Source organism: Callorhinus ursinus, unplaced genomic scaffold, assembly GCF_003265705.2.
Source record: "Callorhinus ursinus isolate GAN/ISIS: 27379988/994484 unplaced genomic scaffold, GSC_fseal_2.0 scaffold101, whole genome shotgun sequence".
Classification (NCBI taxonomy): Eukaryota; Metazoa; Chordata; class Mammalia; order Carnivora; family Otariidae; genus Callorhinus; species Callorhinus ursinus.
The window spans coordinates 753,593-773,845 of NW_027397163.1; the positions used below are offsets into that span (position 1 = coordinate 753,593).

Genomic DNA, 20,253 nt, shown 5'->3' on the forward strand with positions numbered 1-20,253 from the left:
TGTTTCCAACCTGCCAGCCCTTTACTCTGCTGAGTGATGACCACTGTGCATCCAGGTCCTTCTCTGTATCCTGGAGAAATTATAAAACTTCCTCATCTCATGGGAAAAATGTAGTCTGTTTTCCTCGATGTAAGTCATTTCTAAGTGCATGCCTCAAAGAGTGTTATATACAATTACAAGCCAGTCACATTGTATGTAAAATTGTGAATGAGTTAATCTATCATAGTAACAAATAATAAATTATAGCCATAGAATGAATCCTTTTATAATTATTATACAATTATCCATACAGTTGTTATATTCATGGTCCCAGGGGATAAGGTCAGAGTCCAGTCAGTGATGAAGTAGTTTCTCCTGAAAGAATTCAGAGATACTCAGAATGTCTTTGAATGTGTATCTTTCAATGTGAGATATTATATTTACCTAACATTTACCTGGATGTTGGGTTCTGAAGACAGTTCCACAAAGATGGTTAACACGTTTGATGGTCCTTCAAGAAATTGGTGTTCCTCATGGTCAGAGCAGAATGTCTACATGGCAACAAGCATAGGCATTAAAACCTGCCACATTGGGTCCTGCCTTTTTGCAACCTCAGGAGAGGAGAAGATCCTTTAACACTGCAAGGTTAAGACCCACAACAAATCTGGAATCATGACCACACCTACAGCTCCTTGTAACCCATGTTAACTGAAGTAGAGGCTTCTTACTCCAGAGAGCCCTGCTCACGGACAGGGTACATCACACCTGCATCAGAGGATGCTGCTCCACCAGGACAGGTCTGTGCCCTGCCTGATGGCACAGACTCAGCCTAAGGTTTCCGCTCCCTGGATCCCTATGGGGGCATCAATTCAGTCTCCCTGGGGACATACTCTCCAGTATCAGGGACTCTTTGGAATACATAGGGATGTCCTGGGTCGACTGGGGTTAGGCTGGCACCAGAATCTGAATCTGCTTTCATCTCCAAGAAAGATGAATGAATCATCCAGGGTCCTCTTCCTCCCTCCATAGAAGGGATCTCCTCGTGGGTTCCTCATACTGTGGTAAAAAACACTGAGCAAGTATAGAGATGTAAACAGATAGAAACTGATTATTTCCATAGCATCCCATTGTTAGAAAAACAGATGAAGAGTCATGATCCATATCATCCAGGAATTTTTAGGTTAGGGCAATTGGGTACATTGTTGAATTCAGGATTGTGGAGTTGATGTGAGGAAGAAGAGTGGTATACAGGGGACTTTCAGTTGGGCCACTTCCCTGTCTGTGTTGTTGTGTGTGTTCTGGTGTCACCCCTGATGGGTCATCCATGGACCAAAGAGCATTTATTATTATTATTAGTAGTAGTAGTAGTAGTAGTAGCATTTATTTGACATTCTCCTTAAGAAAAGCTTTCTAATATAAAATTCTGTTTATGTTAAGTTGCTTTTTCTTTTATTTTATGAAATAGAAAGAGACTAAATAGATTAAAATAATATGAACTCTGTGTGTTGATCTTCTTTCGACAGGCTTAGGAATGACAGCTGGAAATAGCCCAGAGGCAGGGAGATTAGAGCCTACAGCCAGCTCCCTCCCTAGGTCAAACCAGATCTACCTCCTTCTGAGGCTGTGTCCTTGTCTGGTTTGGCTTTGGCATCTCCTCCCTTCCCAGGACAGATTAGAGAACAGATTCTGAGTGGCTGTTCCTTTCACCTCTCCAGGGCTGGCGCACACAATTCCCAAAACCCAGAATCAGTTAAATGGGAGAGCAAAGGACTATATATCTCAGTGCCTTCATTTTTGTTTTTATTATTAAATACCATGCTTCACAAGCCTTTCACTCAGAATCCTGTTTTCCATTCCTCCGGATTGAGTAGTTGTTCAAGTAACAAAATATAAATCTATGTATACATTATGACATGATTAAAATAACCTAGCTAATTAACATGCCCACCACCTCATAGTGTTAGAATTTTTTATTTTTGATGTTTTAATTAATTTTTGTAAGAACATCTTAAGATATACCCTCTTCACAAGTTTCAAATATGAAAGACCTAGAATTATCTGTAGTCACCATGCTGTACTTCAGATCTCCAGAACTTATTCATCCTGCGTAAGTGAAATTTTGTACCGTTTGACCAACATCTCCCACTTTGCCGTCAGCCACCTCTTGGCATCACAATTCTACTCTGCTTTTAGGAGTTCAACTCCATTAGATTTCAGATATAATTGAGATACTACAGCGTTTGCCATTTTGTGTGGCTTATTCCATTTAGCATAATATCCTCCATGCTCACCCACATTGTCCAAGTGGAAGGATGTCCTTCTTTTAAGACTGAGTTTTGTATAGATAGATACATAAATAGATAAATATAATATATATTATTTATGATACATATTTTGATACATACATCATAAATAATATTATATAATATATATATCAAATTTTCTTTAATCACTCCTCCTAGAAAGCAGGGAAATGACTCTTCCTATTTGCTAGAATAACTAAAACTGAGAAAAAAATAAAAATTTGTAACACCAAGGATGCCTGGGTGGCTCAGTTGGTTAAGTGCCTGCCTACGGCTCAGGTTATGATCCCAGGGTCTGGGATCAAGTCCCGCATCGGGCTCCCTGCTCATCAGAGAGCCTGCTTCTCCCTCTGCCTGCCACTCCTCCTGCTTGAGCTCTCTTTCTTTCTCTGACAAATAAATAAAAATAAAATCTTAAAAAAAAAGAAATTTGTAACACCATTGTGGAGGAATTAAAATAATGTATTGATGAAGAGAGTATACATAGTACAGGAAAACTGTCATTTACTTATAAAATCAAACATTTTTCTTTCCTCTTAAAAACACATAAATGCAACAGTGAAAACTCTCTGAACTACTCTTCCATTCTGTATTTTTGCATTCACCCATATTTCACTCATATAGAATACAAACATTTCTTTTAATCGATAGGGAAAAGAAGATGAGACAGAATGGTGGGGTCCAGTATCTAATCTTCATGGTTATTATAAGACACTTAGTCTAGCCCAGCTCACAGGATTTTACGGGTATGAAATCACATCATATATGTGAAGTTGCCAACACGGCGCACCATAACCCTTGTGAACACAAAATTGGTGCTGAATCGATATTGCAGTAATCAACGTATACACGTTGTTTTCCAAATAGAGACTTGCTCAGACATCAGTGCATTCACTAGCCTTCTTTCTGTAAACTTTAAAGTGCTATGAAAAATGTGGTCCTTCAGGATGGTTGCTATAAACTGTAAACTGTGTAAACTCACAACAGTGAAAAGTAAATAGTAAAGTCTTAACCTGGGAACTCCCCAGGAGTTGTTTGTGTTGACGTAAGATGGTGGGTGTGGGGGGCTCAGGTGTGCTGTGCCTGCATTCTCTAGTGTAGCCACTAAACGAGGGTCTCCAGGAGCAGCATCAGCACTAACAAGTACTTGGGAAAGATGCCAATTCTTGGACCCCATTCCAAACCTGCAGAATCACCATTTCTTCTGTGGGACCTGGAACACCAAATGATTTCTGTGCACAATGAAATGTGAAACACATCATTGTTTATCAGCCTGGATTTACAGTAAAGATCCCAGGGAGAGGTTTTTGTTTTTGTTTTAAAGATTTTATTTATTTATTTGACAGAGAGGGAACACAAGCAGGAGGAGTGGGAGAGGGAGAAGCAGGCTTCCCGTGGAGCAGGGAGCCCGATGCGGGGCTCGATCCTAGGACCCTGGGATCATGACCTGAGCCGAAGCCGGACACTTAATGACTGAACCACCCAGGTGCCCCCCGCCCCATGGTGAGTTTTAAGAACCACCATCACCTGGGCCCTCTGCCAGAGTCTGTCTATTGGTCAGGGTGAGGACATCAGTGCTGCTTTAACTGTGTGCTTCAGGTGCTTCTCGGGTAGACCAGGGTGAAGCCCAAGGATTCGCAGACACACTTGTGAGAGCTGAGTCTGGCTTTCTGGTGAAGAGAAGATAACAGACTCTTCAGTCTGGAATTGGAAGGGGCAGGTCAGTGCAGCCCACGTTCCCCGTGCTGTGGCAGGATTTGTGGTTGTCTGAAACTGGGAAGGAGAAGCTCACACGCAAGTGTCCACATAGGAGCTCCTTTTTTCCTGAATCTTCCCTGTGAAAAAGTAAAGGAGTAGGTAGCCTTTTGTGCATTTCAAGTTCCTTCTGCCTCCGAGCTGATGATAGCAGGTGAAGAGGCTGTGCTAAGGCCTTTAAAGGCTTACAGGTGTGATTTCTCTTTATAAGCTCACCCAAGAAAGAAACCTGTAACAGAAGCAAGAAGAAATGGCTGCTTCTCAGGTAAATCTTGTCTTGACTTAGCTCAGGTTTTCTTTCTCTCTCTCTCTTTTTCTCTCTTTCTTTCTCTCTCTTTCTTGAGAGAGAGAGAGCGAGAGAGAGAGCACAAGAGGGGGTAGGGTCAGAGGGAGAAGCAGATTCCCTGCTGAGCAGGAAGCCTGATGTGGGACTCCGGGATCATGACCTGAGCCGAAGGCAGTCCCTTAACCAACTGAGCCACCCAGGCGCCCTCCAACCAGGTTTTCTGTGCAGCATGAATTCCTACCAGCCTTGCTGTCTAGCTTGCTTCAAAGAAAGACTTACTGGGACACCTGGGTGGCTCAGGCGCTTAAGTGCCTGCTTTCGGCTCAGGTCATGATCCCAGGGTGCTGGGATCGAGTCCTGCATTGGGCTCCCCGCTCAGCCGGGAGCCTGCTTCTCCCTCTGCCTGCCTCTCCCCCTGCTTGTGCTCTCTCCCTCTCTCTCTGACAAATGAATAAATTCTTAAAAAAAAAAAAAAAACTATTTGAAATGCATTAAGGATTATAGGACATGAGAGCAATCTGTGGCTTGAAATTTCATAAAAATACTATTTTTTCACAATTGGAATCATGTTAGGAGTTGCCTTTTTTTTTGCACACAGTATCACAGCAGTGATGAGTCTTTCTACGTGCTTCAGACCACTAGTTATCAATTTGTCTCGTTACAGCTGATGTTAAGTTCACTTGGTTCAGGGTTTCTCCACTGGATGCCCCCAGAAAATGAAGGCTCTGACCTTTGTTTACTGGAGATCCTGGCCTTTGCAAATAAAGGTTCTAAATTAGTCATGGACCTGTAAGTTTCCATTTTATTCTGCACACTATAACAGATATTCTCTCCTTTATTTTTTTTTATTTGCAGCAAAAGGAAACAAGTATATAATTACTGTATGTTCACGTGTCTTAAAATTGTATTGTGTAACTCAGCATAAAGGACAAATGACATGATTTCAAGGAAATAATCAGGCATTGTTGGTGTAAAGAAAGAAGTATTCACGATGTTTTATGATGTGAAACTTCTCCTTCCCTGAGGTTATCTGTAACCTTCACTCTACATTCATAATTCTAGAAACTTAAGTGGTATAGAATTGTTGCCCACATCTTAAAAAAAAGATATCTATTCCTTATTTCTGATTCAGCAGTACTTAGAAGTGGAGTTAAGGAGGTGAACGTTGAAAATGCTTCCTAAGTATTCTAAAGAGGCCATCAGGAAACAGTGTTTGGGGAAATAGTTTTCTATAAGCTTCTGTAATGTGCTCCCTTCTCTACCGAGCATAGCGCTGGATTTGAAATTGAAGATTCTCCAGCAAGAATCATGTTTCTTTTTCTTATAAACAGGGCTTGCTGTCTCTAATCTGAATCTGGTCAACAACTTTGGAAAAGGAAAGAACCCTGGGATGTGAAGAGAAAGGAGACAGTAGCCACACACCCAGGTAGGTGGGAATGAATGAAGCAGATGACACAGGTGGGGGCCAAAGATCAAAGGAGAAAACCCAACCTTAAAATGTGATTTGGGATGCTCTGCTTGAATGGAATGATTCTGGAAGCTTAGGTTTAATTCTCTGGTGGTCAAAGAGCAACATCTTCTGTCTTGTCACTCTTCACATGCTCCTACAACCTCTAAGGACTTATCTACTGTTCTAGTGTCTTCCATGGCATTCACAGTAAGAATCGAAAGCCTCCCCATAGCCAGTGAGGGCATATGTGATCTGATTGCTATTCCGTTGCTTGTGGAGGCATGCAAAAATCTGCACACACACGGAATTTCTAAGTGGAGGCCCCAATGTGATTTACTCCTTTCTGATTTTTTGGGTGCACTTGTGTCCTGGAGACACACAGTCTGGTACAAAATCAGGAATATGGGGTACATTGACACTCCCCTATCAAATCTTATGCAGAGCAGCCCTACCCGTGGAGACTTCCCCATTGACCAGACTCTGTGCTCCGTCCTCAGAAATGTACCTGGGAGCCTCACTGTTTACATTGGGTTCACAGTAGAATAAGTTGGGCCCCTTCATTAAGACCTAATTGATCCTAAGCCTCATCAAGGACAAAGTGCCAGAATCTGGGGATGGGACCCTGGAGATGGTAGTTGTAAAATCTACACAGGGGATTCCAGCATGAAGCCAAAGCTGAGAATGATTTTTCTAAACACTGCTTGTCAAAATTTCATGTATATAAAAGGGTGCTTGGCTGGCTCAGTTGGTAAAATTATGTGACTGTTGATTGTGGGGCCATGAGTTCGGGCCCCACATTGGGTATAGAGAATCCTGAAATAAGTAAACTTAAAAAAATTTCATGTGTATACGAATCACTTGAGATTTACATTAAAAACAGATTCTGGGGCCCCACACTCAGATATCATGACTCCCTAGGTGTGGATGAAGCCCATGAATTTGTATTTTTAACAAACATTGTGGTTGCTGTCCCTAGAATTCATTTCCAATAACACTAAGCTAGAGAAAGCAGAAGAGCACACCTGAGTCCCTTGTACGCCACCACCCCTATCTCAACACAAAGACTGCCATTCCCAGGGAAGACTAACAGTTTCTGGAAAGATGACATTCTCTGCTCATCCCCTGTGAGTTGGGAAAGGACTAGATAAGGCACACTGAGTCTGAACCTCAGTAAAGTGCCAACTTGGGCCACCCAGGAGATGGACCTGCCAGGAACCCTGTTCTCTGAGCTGTTCTGTGAAGGGAGGTGCAGGGACTGGCAGCAGAGCCAGGGAGGGCAACTTTGTGGTGTGAGCTCATTTTTGACAGAAGCTGAATTGAAAATTGTTAGGCTCTGCAAGCCACATTTGGGCAGAAAGGACTATTTTCAGTGGAAATTCTGGGGTACCTGAGCTCTGTGCCCACTGTGTGAGGCCCAAAGTATGAAACAGTAATCCAAGGCATCAGAAGGTCTGCTGGACATGATGGGTATCTTATGTGTTCATATTGCACCGGGTGATCCTCGATGACCTTCTCTAGTCCCCATCTGCTTTGGGGCCCTCTGCATTGTGGCAGGTGCTGGACTCAGGACTTTGAGGGTTTCACCTGCTCTTTGTGAGTATTATGTGAAGTTTTGGCAAGAGGAAAGGCAGAAACGGGAGAAAACATCAGAAACTCTGGGTGTGATAACACCGTTGGTCAGAGGGAGGACTGATCTGTCCGTGGACTCTGGATCTAGCTTGCCTGAACTGTGAACTCGTGTGTGAGCTTGGCTTAGATAGGATTCAGGTGTAGTGCTCTGGAGACCTGAGCTGGTGAAGGGAGGAGCACATCACTGCATGTCTTGGCCCTGAGAGGGGTGGTATGCACCATGAGTCCTCTGTGCACATGTGTAGCACTTGCAGGTGCTATAGGGAGCCATTACCAAGAGAGAAGTCTGGGCAAGTGAAGGCAGAGTGCTGATGGTTTCTTGTGCACATGTGTGAAGCTGAGTGAGGGGAGGCAGGGAAAGATGTCACACTGAGTCCTGAGCCCACATTGCAATCAGGTGAGATATTTAGATGAGAAAAGTGCTCAGACTGAAAGGTGGTACTGAGTGGTGGTGCAAGATGAATTGATGTACAAATTTTTAAGAGTTCCTTTGATCAGGGCGCCTGGGTGGCTCAGTTGGTGAAGCGACTGCCTTCGGCTCAGGTCATGATCCTGGAGTCCCGGGATCGAGTCCCGCATCGGGCTCCCTGCTGAGCGGGGAGTCTGCTTCTCCCTCTGACCCTCCCCCCTCCCATGTGCTCTCTCTCTCTCTCATTCTCTCTCAAAATCTTCCTTTGATCAGTTAGTCTATTCAGATGGTTAGGCATGCTCCACCTGTAGGAGATAGCAAGGAGGTTTTTATAGTAGGGGCGCCTGGGTGGCTCAGTCATTAAGTGTCTGCCTTCAGCTCAGGTCATGATCCCAGGGTCCTGGGATCGAGCCTCACATCGGGCTCCCTGCTTGGCGGGAAGCCTGCTTCTCCCTCTCCCACTCCCCCTGCTTGTGTTCCCTCTCTCGCTCTCTGTCAAATAAAAATCTTTAAAAAAAAGTTTTTATAGAGAGGATATGGAAGCAAAGCAAGGGGAGTGTTTCACTGGATATACCTTCAGCAGTTGCCTTTTTTGTTCCTAAGTTCATTTTCTTCCATTCCAGTGCATTGGCTGTGAATTAAAATGTGGTTTACTTATAGAGGCTACTGAAACATTAGAGCCATGTCAGTCTATGGCTTCCCGGTTTAATTTCTTTAACAGTGGAAACACACTATTCTGTGTTTGATTTTTTTAATCAATTTGCAAGTGTAGTTCAGCAATTGTCCACTCATTTTAAGAATGCAGTCATGACGGTACAACAATCTCATGTCCCAGAACCCCCCAGTTAAGTCACATGTGTACAATCAGAGATTCACATTTCATGATGTGTGTGATAGCAGGAGACAGGTACATTTAATTTTAAGTGTATAAACAAGGGGGTGTTTCACCAAGGGTGCTGTATTTACAATTACCATGGGGTACATTGCATTTTAGGAATGCAGTAGATTCATTACTATTGGTGTGAAAACACCTTCATGTAGCATTAGTTAAGGAAAGGGATTTGACTGTATAAGACAATCACTGAACAAGGTGCAAAATATTTGTGCCTCTCATATAATTTCAAATGGCACCACACATGCACGTTGAAATTGCACAAGGAGGATACCCCTTCAAATTGATGAGCTGTTATGGCTGAAGATGCAACTCTTACTGGGGGCAATTAATGGGTATATTTACTTTATTTTCTAAGTTTGTATCGTATAATTATTTTCCAATTAAAGTTATGCCTATGTGTAGATGTTTCCTATCTCTACTGTAACCTTTTTAGGAGCTAAAAAAGAACACTGCTGTTTATATGCCTGAATCTCAGCAGCCTTTAGGGGGATCTGCTCCAGTACTGATGTGGTTTTGGAACATAGGTGAGGGTTTGTGGGGTGAGGGCCGGAGCCAACGACCCAGAAAGCATTATTGAGATGTCTTTGGTACAAAAGGTGGTTTTATTAAAGTACAGGGACAGGGCCCGTGGGCAGAAAGAGTTGCTGCACCAGGGTTGTGGGGGGGTGGCCGATTACATACTTGGAAGTTGGGGGAGGTAAGGAAAAAGGGAGGTTTTCAAAAGGATTTTCATATGTTAAAGACGACTGGCCAGAAACCAGAGGTTTTGCCAAGTTAAGGTTGTTTTTCCTTCTAGGAAGGCATTAACATTAAGACCATTGGGAGCTTCCTGGAAGATTATCACCATATCCCACCCAGGAATGTGGGGGGCGGAGGGGGAGAATAGGTTGCAGGGTGTCGGCTTGCGCTTTGTCCGGAAGTAGCCTTCTGCTCCCTCATTTTCCTCCCGAAATCTTTAAGGTTGTTGAAGGTGGAAGGTCTCATCCTCTGTAACGTCTTCCTGCTGAATAGGGCATAGAGATGTCCCTACGTATGGGTCAATACTGGTCACTTGGGGGAAGATACAGGGAAGTTAGTTAGGAAAGGAGAAGCAGCTGAATCCAACGTGGACAATATACATGAACCTCCTTGAGTAGAAAGGATCATCTGTCAGCTGGAAGTGACGGCAGTGAAGGAATCTTGACAGTAGGCAGGGAGACACCGGAAAGGTCAAAATAAGGTTAATACTGTAATGAGAAAGAAGGCTGAATAAAGGACCTTTTGAATTTAACCTTTGATAAGTCTCCTCCAGTCCAGGAGTTTAAAGCAATTACTAAAGGAAAGAGATCATTTAAACCACCAATTTGAGTATTCATGTCAATTAGAATCCCAGGAATATTTTTGTGGTAATCTGGAATGTATACACAGCATTCTGTTTTTATGCACAAATTAGAACTTGCACTAACAGTTAAAACATCTGATTTTATTTTGTAAAACTGCTTTACATATTTGTATTACTTTGGTATTTAATAGAGAAATGTTTGAGTATCATTTGGGGCTTTGACCACTTGTACTTTTTTTTTTTTTTCTTTAGCTTTTTTTTTAGTTAAGATTTTGAGAAAGAGAGTGAACAACAGCATGAGAGGGGAGAGGGCCAGAGGGAGAAGCCGGCTGAGCAGGGAACACGATGCAGGACTCGATCCCAGGACTCCAGGATCATGACCTGAGCCGAAGGCAGTTGCTCAACCGAGCCACCCATTATTAAGAGCATTCATATACCAAACATTCTCCAGTCTCACAGAGGGAACAAAGATCGATGCTAGGTGGTCATACCAGTGAGACACAGAACATGTCCATCGTTTTAAATTTGGAAGGTTGGCTGGGTTGGTAACGGTTTTAATAATGTGTCCGTGATTCCGGGCAAAACCCAGAGTACAGCCTATCCAGCCCGGGGGAAGCCATGGCCACAAGTTAGAGTCACATAGCCATTGGGTCCCAGCCAGGAGCCAGCCATTTAATACTGGGCCTCCTTGAAGTGTAGTCAGGATTAACAAGGGCTATTCGGTTTTGAAGGGCCGTCCTTTGAATTTGTGTAATAATTTCAGGCCCATATTTGGGGAGTTATGGCTTGATAATAATCCCCTTTTTCTTCAAATTGCTCCATGGGCATAGAGGACTAGGAAGGCATCTTTAGAGTCAATATAAATATTAAGGCTTTTGCCAGTTGCAAAGCATGAGGGGTGGGCGTTAACTCTGCTTTTGGGGAAACATTTGCTGACAGGGCTTTGTCCTCAACAGTCTAAGACTGACTATAGCATCCCAGTTTTTTTTTTACCCTTTTCCATGAAACTGCCATTAGTAAACCAGCTGTTATTTGCATTTTTTTTTTTAAAGATTTTCTTTGAGAGAATGAGGTAGAGAGAGCATGAGACAGGGGAGGGTCAGAGGGAGAAGCAGACTCCCTGCTGAGCAGGGAGCCCGATGCGGGACTCGATCCCGGGACTCCAGGATCATGACCTGAGCCGAAGGCAGTCGCTTAACCAACTGAGCCACCCAGGAGCCCTGTTATTTGCATTTTTAATAGAGGCATCTTTTAAATCTGGTTGACTAAAGTAAACGAGATCAATAACCTCTGAACAGTTATGCTCTATAGAAGTTATGATGGTCAGGTCCGGGCATAAGGGTAGGTGGGTTTAAAGTTTGACAGGTTTACGTATTATTTCAGGCATATCTATAACCATTACCTGGTATTTGATAAGTCAGCTTCCCATCATCCATTGGTAGCTTTTGGCTGTGAAGTCATTCCAGTCAGGGATTGTCCTAGTGAACTTTGGGACTTCTTTTACCAGGAGGGCTGTTGTATGCTTGGCTAAATGCTTTGTTTGAACCTGTACCTCAATAGAGGTGGCTTCTAAGATAGGACGATGAGGGATGAAACCATTAAGAAGCCCTTTTTGTTTGGGCGCCTGCGTGGCTAAGTTGGTTGAGCGACTGCCTTCGGCTCTGGTCATGATCCTGGAGTCCCGGGATCGAGTCCTGCATTGGGCTCCCTGCTTAGCAAGGAGACTGCTTCTCCCTCTGACCCTCTCGCCTCTCATGTTCTCTCTCTCTCTCTCTCTCTCTCTCTCTCTCTCTCTCTCTCTCTCATTCTCACTCTAAATAAATCAATCTTAAAAAATAAAAGCTACTTATAAAAAAAGCTTTTGTTTGAGGTCCAACCTTAACAATATCCTAATTACAAGGAATCACTGGCAAGTGGAAGAAAACTTGTAAGAGATAAGGGCATACCCAAGTACATTATCCAATCATAAAGAAAGTGGGGTCATCCATTATCTCCATAAGTCCATAGTTAACCCATAGAGTAGGGTATGTGCTGGCTTTTAAGGAGGGATTTTGTCATCCCAGCCACACAAAATTGGTAAAGATGCTGGTTATAGATTTGTTGGGGGATTAATCCCCTTTTCCCATTGTTTAAATACTTATATACCCCTGGGGTCCTGTTGTTATTCCCACAGAATAAAAAGCATGAAGATTATCTATATATGAGCTATGGTGTAGAAATAGAAAAGCTATTTCTCTGAAGTTTACCTCGAGTTGTCTAGCTTAGGCAAACAACATTTAAGGACAATCAAAACTCGGATTTAACATCCATAAAGGTGGGTTATTAAAACTTTTTTTTTCTAAAATAACCCTCATTTCCAGAGGTAGCCAAATCAAGACTAATTTGTTTGCAAAAGCCATCCAATTTTAACAAACTTGGCCTAATTATTTACATAAGCTCAGTAAGAATAATGATCAGATGGATCTTTTAAAATTTGCTTTGCTGCAAGTTTTTCCAAGGAATCTCTAGGTTGAACTCTCAGTAGCCTCTCCAGGCCAGAAGCCAAGCCCAGTACTTGCCATCAGACATGGCTGAAATACCTGCAGACTTGGGTGACTTCTTCTCGAGGTCCCCAAAGTATCCTGAGGTTCCTGTACCTGCCAGGAAGTGACATTTCTTTACTCATCTGGTGAGGCTGTTGGGAACTCTCAGCAAGAAAGGCATCAGGCCAACCTTTTCAAGGGGCTTTATGGCTCCAGGTTTCATAAAGTCAACCTTAGTTCTTTAAAGCTCTTTGGTCATAACTGAGTCTATGCATGTCTCTCTCAAATACGACAGTCCAGGCAAAGCCTTGGTAAAATAACCAACATTTCCAATGGTGTCCGTTACAAGGAGAACAGATTCTTATTGAACTTATGCAAATGACTGATTGCCATGGAAGAAAGAATACTTATGTACTGAGACCTTTCTTCATTTTGCAAGACAATAAGAACAATTAGAAATGACAAAAACTCAGAATGGACATGGTTAAAGATCTGATGAGAGAAGAGTTTACAATATAGCTGGCAAGGAAATCTGGTTGTGACAAATAACACTTCAATAATCAAAATCAAGTGATCTTATATTAAAACATCAAAACTTTGAGTTGCATATCCTCGCTAGAATAATTTTGGCATTTTTCCAAATGTAACCTTAGGCTCATTTGTTTAACAGTGCTTCCAGAGGAACTTAACAGGCCAAATAGAAAGGCCTAATTAGTTAGACTTCATTTACAATTTAAATCTTGGGAAATTTGCTAAAATCTTAAAGTTTTAAAGCACATGCCTAAATAGGATTAGGGATCCTCAAAGACCTGATAAAGGCAAAACAAAAACTTTTTTTTTCTGAGCAGACAAAAGAGAAAAAAAATTTTTTTTAAATCAAGAGCAGACTGACAATTCAAGAAACTTTTGTCTTTTGAACAACGAATTTCAATCTTATACCACTGTACTTTTAAAATCCTTTTAATCTCAGTCCATCCTGACCACACCTAAGATTTCTTTCTAAAGATTTCCCTTCACAAACCTTCTGCAACTTTCTTCTGCATTAAGATTTTAACCCAAGCCATTTCTTTCCAAGTAACCATCTTAATTAGGACAATATTTTTTTTAACCTTTGACAAAAATGCATTCCCATTCCTTTTATCTTTCTTACTCATCTACTTTTCTACAGAGTGGCTTCCCTTGTTTCCATCAGTTTTAGTTATACTTAGCAACTTTTGCACTCCTAGAAACCTTAGTCTCTAGTGAAAACTAAGTAGTAAACAGTTGTCAACTGTCATACCAGAATTCTTTAGATGGCAAATTTGCGAATCAATTAAGCACAAAGCATGTTACCAACAGACTCAGATATCCTCAGGTTTTTGCAGTAAGTAGTCAAGCACAAACCTACGTCCAGTGCTCAATGCTTTAACACTTTATCCTATTTGGATAAGACCTAGATGTCCAAGGAATTCAATCCCATTTATCATCCAAGCAAAACTCTAAAGTTTCAAGTTACCAAAGACTTTGATGAAAGCTATTTTAACAATTTCGTATGAAAAGTTTGAGACAGACAAAATGAACCATCATTTTATTTTATTGCTAACAAATGGCAACAGATAACATGAGCTTATTTGACCTTCAGACCTTGACAGAATAAAATTTTCATGTTTACTGCTGATAACTTAAGAGGTCTATCTTAATTAAACCAAGAAACTTAGTTTAAATACTGAATTATGTTCAGTATAGGCCCACCCCATTTTCAATTTTTACCTGAGACTGGTGAGGAAATCTGGAGTGGGAGGTGTTAAGTCCAGGGGGTGCTCTTCTTTGCTCCTTGATGGCCAGGTAGGAGGAGCCGCCAATGGTGCAGGAGGCACTGAGGATGGTACGGTAAGCCAGTTATACAGGCTGCACCCAGGGTGGTGCAGAAACAGGAAGAGGGACAGGGGAAGACAGAGGACGCAAAGTGCTGCCAGAAGGCAGAGAAAGGGTTTCCAGTTCTAGAGCTCATCAACTCCTACAATAGAAGAGCAGACTCCATGTTTTCCCACAAGCAAGGGGGAATAGGCAGTCCATGTCAGGCCAGAGAAGACCGGGAATAACCCCAAAGCAAAGAGAGTTTCAGCAGCTGCTCAGGAGTATTCCTTAAAGTCCATGTCCCAAGGTAGAGAAACATTTGGCTCCAGTTATAGCCATTAATGCAGGAAATGAGTGAGGGAGAAGCTCCCACGTCTATTAAGAGGAACAGTGAGAGAGAGAGAGAGAGAGAGAGTCAGAGTCCCCTTTGTCTGGGACAGCCTGTGTTTCCTCCAACCTAGGTTTACTCAGAGGAGGCCTAGTTAGATGATAATTATCCAGTATGTCAGGAATTTAGTAGCTGACACATTCTGCAAGAGGCCCTTAGGTTGGGGTCCTGGTGTAGAGCAATGAAGGTCCAGGTATGAGCAGTGAAGGTACACTAATTTCATTTGCCCTGTTTACTGCAAAAGAGACCTAACATAGATCCCACTGCAGCCATGCAGTGTTACAGGAGCTCAGTCCTTTCCTAAACTTTGCAATCAGAATTGTTTCCAGTGGGTTAAAAGGCATCCCAAAGGAGAATCCTTCGGGACTGAATAAGTCCCCTGAGGCCATGCTAGAGAGGTTCCATTACTGAAGAAAAGCCCCCCACCCCAGCTTCCGGGTGGTGTCCCACTCACAGGATAGGTCAGAGGTTCCTGGTGTCAAAGCAACCTGAGGCATCCCCCAGACAAAATCAGTATGATCACAACCGCCATTGAAGACCCCAGTAGGAGGGAGGCCTGCCCTCCCCCCACTTCCCTATTGCATTCTAGACTATTACGGGTGCCGGTGTATGGACCAAAATAAACCGCCATTTTGAACCCATGGAAAACACTAGAAAAGTTTAACAAGGGAAAATTACCCAATTTTATAGCTTACGTAGTTAGTAAAGGACACTGAAAGAAAACAGTAAAGATAGAAATCCATCATGGTTCTAAGCAACATTCCAACAAATGTAGTCTTTACAGCCAACTTCCCTAGGAAACGGTCCCTGGTTGGTTTTAATTCCATTGGGGACTGGTGTTGGCTGGCTCCCAGTGGAGGTCCCATGGCTAGAAGTGGCTAGACCAGGGATGTGGAGGGCATCACATTAGATCAAGAGGAAACCTCACATGGGAGTCTGAAGATTGGAAGCTGTGCTAGTCACTTAGGTGGCTGTCCCATGCCCAAGACAGACAAGTTTGTATAAGGACAGGAATAAAGAGAAGGCACCAAGTTTCTGAGTCTTAGTACCATCCCAGCCAGGGTACTAACTCCTAGCCAGAAGGCAGACTTTCTCCTCCCGATAGAGTAGCTAGAGGATTGCAGCCTGAGCAACCAACATGAGAGTGGTCCAATAAGACCATACTCCCTGAAGAGCCCCTGAAATGAGAGTAAAGGAAGAGGAAAGTACTCAAGTTTGCACCAAAGCTGAGTCCAGATCTAGAGACTCAAAGCCCCACGTGCAGGCAACAAGTGGTGGGATTTTGGAATATAGGTGAGGTTTGGTGGGGTGAGGTCTGGAGCCGACAACTAAGATTCTTGAGACACCTTTGGTGCAAAATGGTGTGGGTTTGTTTTTTTAAGATTTTATTTGACAGAGACACAGCGAGAGAGGGAACACAAGCAGGGGGAGTGGGAGAGGGAGAAGCAGGCTTCCCATCTAGCAGTGAGCCTGATGCGGGCTCGATCCCAGGACCCTGGGATCATGACCTGAGCCGAAGGCAGACACCCAACGACTGAGCCACCCAAGTGCCCCAAAATGGTGGTTTTATTAAAGCACGGAGGTAGGACCCATAGGCAGAAAGACCTGCTGCCCTGGGTTTGTGAGATGTGGCTGATTTTATACTTGGGTGTTGGGGGAAGTAAGGAGAAAGGGAGGTTTCAAAAGGATTTCTGTACGTTAAGGACGACTCACAGGATACCAGAGGCCTTGCCATTTCAAGTATCTGAAAAGATGAGGGCCAAGTAGGTCCTGGATACAGTGGAATCATGGCTCATTACAATAACAGAGCTGAGAACTGGGAACCGCACAAGAAAGAGGGCAGAGGTAGTTACCACCCATCAATGGGGAATATGAAAAAAAGCAACATCCACATAAAAGATGGAGGAGATGGTGTAAAATCAAACATCGGTGGTCACAAGGACGAAAGGTCTTTGAGTACCTGCCCTGAGCTCAGGTAGAGCTATGGAGGAAATGCTGGTCCTGTGAATGCACTTGACCCACTCCTTGTGCCTGGACTGGATGAAAATCAAGGAAATGTTGGTCCAGATCATGAGGCCAAAACATGATTTCAAAGAATAACAACAACACTATATACAGCAAAGACCCCAGTAGGTCTTTGGTTCTGATATCCACAACAGTACCAATACATTTTTCTGCTCATTTCACAGTGACACGCAGAGGAAAAAGAAAAAAATGTACATGCAAGCTTTTGCTTTAAGAGCCTTCCAACCCTCATCCATAGGGCCAATGTTAATGGTCTAGAAGACACCCAAGATGCACATTGTACCTCAACAGACACATCCCTGGCCACTCTGTAAACATACCAAAGAAGTGTGCATCCAAAATCATGGCAGAAATCTTTTCACCCAAAAGCTGTCAGTGTGGGACTCCTTTAGAGACAACGTCCAATGGGTTGCCTATACTCCTGTGTTTGGCAATAAAATCTGTAGAACTTAACCTACCTCCAATGAAGTAAAGAAAAACAATAAAAGACCTATCAGGTTGCCATGATTCCAGGTACAACCTGTAACAGGAAGATTATTGCCTTTGCCAAGCCCCTGGAAGGAATAAAGGAATAATCATTCCTCTAAGCAGAGAAACCCATGGAAAGCTTATGACATCAAAACTGACATTGCTTGTTTGATCCAGTGTGATTGCTAAACATCACCGGAGGCAGGAAAAGATGGAGACAAATCACAGGAGAAGTCTGTTCCAAGACTGTGGTGATGTGAATGCATATAAAGACATGACTTGTGTAAGCAAACGAAAGCACAATACATTTTTAGAATACATTTCAATTTGTTAGCCATGTTGGGGAGGGTTAAAAAGGATTGGAAACCTCAGTCACTTAAGACACCACAAAAACATTGATTTTTGGGGCGCCTGGGTGGCTCGGTCGCTAAGCGTCTGCCTTCGGCTCAGGTCATGATCCCAGGGTCCTGGGATCGAGCCCCGCATCGGGCTCCCTGCTCAGCGGGAAGCCTGCTTCTCCCTCTCCCACTCCCCCTGCTTGTGTTCCCTCTCTTCGCGTGTCTCTCTGTCAAATAAATCTTTAAAAAAATGATTTTTAATACATTTCTAATTGAAATTTTAAAGATAATGATGGATTTAGAGAAACACAGGATTCTAACTGTGTGGTCTTGGTATAAGTAAAAACTTCTTAAAGCAATGAAAAACTAACCATGAAGGGTGAAGTGGCAAATTAGTTTACAAGAATATTAAGAACTTCTTTGCATCACAAGCTCAAGAAAAAGAAATAGAAGTAGGGTGAGAGGAGACAAAGGACTCAATATATATAGAACTACAAAGACTCAAAAAGATGTCACAACAGAAAAAGGGGGCACAATAACTAACTAGACACTTTGACAAAGAGATTATCCAAAGGGTAATGACCAACTCCATAGCAGAGAGAGTAACAAAACCAACAACAAAGCAACTAAAACCACAACTTAGTAACACTGCATATCAACCAGGAGCCCAACATCAAAATCACATAAATTACCAAGTTTTGGATTGTATGTGATAAGCTAGAAATCTGATATACTGCTGGCAGATGTGAAAATTGGTACAAGGTTTTGGGGAAGGGCTTAGTAGTATCTATTATAAGCTGAACATACCTGGGTGGCTCAGGTCATGATCCTAGAGTCCCAGGATCGAGTCCCGCATCGGGCTCCCTGCTCAGCAGGGTGTCTGCTTCTCTGACCCTCTTCCTTCTCATGCTATCACTCTCTCAATAAATAAATAAAAATCTTTAAAAAAAATAAAGCTGAACGTACCTAACCATATTTACCAACAATTCAGTCCCACATATATCGCCAACAGATATGTGTGCATGTTCCACTAAAAGATAAATTATAGATGTTACATGCCAGTACTATTCATGACACTCCTACATGGAGAACCATCGCCCTCCCATTAACAGGAGAATGATGCAGTCACTTGATATTCACACAATGGAATCAGATTTTTTTAAGATTTTATTCATTCATCTGACAGGGACAAAGCGAGAGAAGGAACACAAGCAGGGGGAGTGGGAGAGGGAGAAGCAGGCTTCCCGCCGAGCAGGGAGCCCGATGCGGGGCTTGATCCCAGGACCCTGGGACCATGACCTGAGCCGAAGGCAGACGCTTAACGACTGAGCCACCCAGGCGCCCTGGAATGATCTAGTCTAATGAACGATGCACAGTAACATGCAGGAATACACATCATTTCACAAAGAGAAAGCCAAATACCAAAGAGTCCCCATTGCCTGACTACATTTATATAAAGTACAAAAGTGAGCACAGCAGCTTCTTACGTTACATGGTAAAAGAGTGCTGACAGGGAAAAGTTACTGAGGAGCTCAAGGGGAATTTTATTTTAAGATTTTATTTGACAGAGACACAGCGAGAGAGGGAACACAAGCAGGGGAGTGGGAGAGGGAGAAGCAGGCTTCCTGCCGAGCAGGGAGGTCGACCCCAGGACCCTGGGATCATGACCTGAGCCGAAGGCAGACGCTTAACCGACTGAGCCACCCAGGTGCCCCACACTGACTAGATTTTAAAAGCAATCTTTAATTTCTAGCTAAAGCAATATGTTACTGAATGCACAATCATCACAGAAAGAATAAAACATAGAATTACTTTCTATGAACACAGGAAAGAAAAGATAGTAAAAAAAATAAGGTTGTTAGGAAAAACATTAAAGAACTTGGAAAATCCAAACCCCGATATCTCCATTGGAATATCAAATATAAATAAACCATGTTGCTGATAACATTAAACTTTGCTTGAGGGGCGCTTGGGTGGCTCAGTCAGTTAAGTGTCTGTGTCTCAGGTCATGATCCCCAGATCCTGGGATCAAGCCCCACAACCAGTTCTGGCCTCAGTGGTGAGCCTGCTTCTCCCTCTCCACCCTGCTCATGCTCTTTCAAATTAAAAAACAAAACAAAACAAAAACATTGCTTGAATATATTTAACTGGAATTATCCTATAGCTATAATTAAAACAGGATAAAATCAACAAAACAAAAGCCCATGTAGTGATAGCCAAATAACCAGCATGACAATACAAATACCATACAGAATAATTTTTAACATGAAAGGAGGTTGTCACTGTTATTAATAGTGTTATTTTTCAATATCAAAAGTTACACTATTTAAATATTCTACTTCATGGATAACATCTGTGCATATATATATATACACATGTATAAAGACACACAAATACTTATATATAGGGAAACATTCATTTTTACTCATGCAATATAAATCCATTCATCACAGAGGGATGACATCATCAAGATGGTGAAATAAGTGGGAATTACCTCAGTACTTTGAAAATAAGCTCAGGGGCGCCTGGGTGGCTCAGTCGTTGAGCGTCTGCCTTCAGCTCAGGTCAGGATCCCAGGGTCCTGGGATCGAGCCCTGCATCAGGCTCCCTGCTCGGCGGGAAGCCTGCTTCTCCCTCTCCCACTCCCCC

The 20,253-nt window shown here is 42.8% G+C and overlaps 2 protein-coding genes and 1 long non-coding RNA gene across 3 annotated transcripts in view; 2 read left to right on the plus strand and 1 right to left on the minus strand.

Annotated features, from left to right (window-relative positions):
* LOC112806790 (uncharacterized) overlaps positions 1–20,253 on the minus strand; it is a 909,505-nt gene that overhangs the window by 233,927 nt on the left and 655,325 nt on the right. The gene's annotated exons all lie outside the window — the stretch shown is intronic.
* LOC112806782 (uncharacterized) overlaps positions 1–20,253 on the plus strand; it is a 293,799-nt gene that overhangs the window by 83,304 nt on the left and 190,242 nt on the right. The window lies entirely within an intron of this gene.
* LOC141371806 (uncharacterized) overlaps positions 3,640–20,253 on the plus strand; it is a 32,964-nt gene continuing 16,350 nt past the window's right edge. The window contains exons 1-2 of the long non-coding RNA XR_012377040.1: positions 3,640–4,002; positions 5,655–5,749. This is a non-coding gene — a long non-coding RNA (uncharacterized lncRNA). The remainder of the gene's footprint in view (positions 4,003–5,654; positions 5,750–20,253) is intronic.